Genomic DNA, 2,181 nt, shown 5'->3' on the forward strand with positions numbered 1-2,181 from the left:
TATCGGACATCTGCTCCATTGTTGGCCCTGTTTTTGTTACTTTAGTTAATGGAACCATTTGACTCTTTGTTTTTGTCTAAATTCATACCAGATCGGACTTCCAATCTATTTGAACATTGTACCTCCTTTGCCATGGCTGTCCTAGCAATAATTATTGTTGGTTTTGATAATCTTCTACCACATAAAATATATCTGGGTAGACATATTGATTGACTTGAACAAATAAGGTTACCAACCTGTTATTGCCCTTAACTCTCCCATTTAAACATCATTCAACTCTGACAAACAGTCTGACAAACACTCTGCCCAAATTTCGCCATTGCTACAAACTTCAATACAGACTCGCAGACATACTTTGGAAAGACTCGCTGCTTCCATTACGCATTTAGAATACTACATTGATGAGAATACAGAAAGAGAAAGAAGACAACAATGTTGACAAAACATTTGACACTTCCTTAATACTGTAGGAATCTGCCATTGCATCCTCTTCATCATCATAACGTGAACTGCCTATTGCCGAACACCCCTTGACATAAATAAACATCCCTACATTGAAGATCCCAAAAGACACACCCCATATTAAGGTTCATTACATAGTCACTTTTAAAGTCAAAATCCTACTCCACTGAGGTGCAGCCTTAACACTTGGCACAACCCGGTGGCTTGAGCCATAGGCTGACCTCAGACCCATGATCCCTTGATCCATGTTCAGCCACTTTGATTTTCTGCATTCAGTCCCTGCTTCTGCTCTATTTCAACAATTGCATCCTCTACCACAGGTAACTGTACAGCCAACGGTTCCGCATCCACATCAACCACAAGAAGTGAACCTTCTGCAACTGTCTCCATGCTACTCTCATGTAGTTCCTACACATTTGTAGCTTGTGCTCCCATTTGGATACTAGTCTGCTGCTCCATCAGTTGTTTGCGGATTGATTCCAATTGCATGTCCAATTTAGCATTCTGCTCATGCAGCTCGACATTCTCCTCGTGAACCTTATGCTCTCCAACAACTTCAAACCATGACTTGTACTTATCAATAGGCTTCGCCATGTGTTGTTGAAAAGGCCCTGCTGCTTGGTGCCACAAATCCTCAGTGTAATCAAACACCTCTTTCTTCAAAACATCCACATCTGCATCAGAGATCAACACACCTGTAACACCCTGGCCATCCAAAGTGGCCCTGTCTAGATCCACCAATGAAGTTAACCTATTCATCAAGAAATTGTTATCTACAATAAAGATGTGCAATCTTATCCTCCACTTCATGAAACTGCTTCTCTGTGGCCTCCTTAAGTCCATCTGCCCATATCTGAAACGCTTGTGCAGTTCCTGCCATCTCAGAAATCCGATTACGCATATCCGCACTGACCCGAGCTAAATCCTCCTGTAATTATGTCTTCTCCTTCAATACTTCATCCACCCGGCTCTACAGCTGACCGACTTCACACTCCAAGCTATCAATGTGTTCCCCTCAGCCTTTTGTATCTCAAGGGTGAGGATCATAGCCTCTTCATTGCAGATAAACCGATTCAAGTACAACAAACTCTGAACAACATCTTGAACTGAGCACACCTGTGTCACCAGGGTCTGTTCCCCTGAACCCTTGTGAACCTTCCGCGGAAATAGAGTTATGGTACGGCTCTTGGTGTCTATTTTTGGCAATCCTGTCATAGAAGGGAAAAGAGTGACCTTCCTTGATGACTGCACCTTTTCATCTGTGCCAGCTATTGACTTACTTCCTTGGCCCAATGCAGATTTAAGCTTGTCCCCACTAGGCATATCCCAATCTAACTTCCGACGCTTTGCATCACCCAAGCTCTGCACATCTGGACTCTGAACAAAGCTTGGTGGTGTGGGGTGTGAGAGGTACCTGTAGCACATAGGAGAAAATTGCCTGCAAGTAAGGAGCTACCTTGGTAACAGACGGTGACCTCCTTTTATCCCTTGGCTCTAAAGATTGCAATCTGTCAAAAATGAAGGATGCCCAATCCACCTTCTGCCCTTGTTCGACATGATTAATTGGGGCAAATGCCTCTTTGGACATATAGGCAATTTTTGCCAACAAACAAATTTCCCAAATTCGGACCTCATCACCGCATCTGTCACATTCTTTACCTTGTGCAAAGGATGAGCAACCTTGAAGACCTCTGCCACCAACTTTGGGAAAACGTCCTT

The 2,181-nt window shown here is 43.4% G+C and overlaps 1 pseudogene; it reads right to left on the minus strand.

The window, feature by feature from the left end:
• Positions 1-711: 711 nt before the first annotated feature.
• Positions 712-1,056, minus strand: LOC147446787 (uncharacterized; annotated as a pseudogene).
• Positions 1,057-2,181: the final 1,125 nt, after the last annotated feature.

Source organism: Adiantum capillus-veneris, chromosome 11, assembly GCF_014529385.1.
Source record: "Adiantum capillus-veneris isolate H3 chromosome 11, ASM1452938v2, whole genome shotgun sequence".
Classification (NCBI taxonomy): domain Eukaryota; kingdom Viridiplantae; phylum Streptophyta; class Polypodiopsida; order Polypodiales; family Pteridaceae; genus Adiantum; species Adiantum capillus-veneris.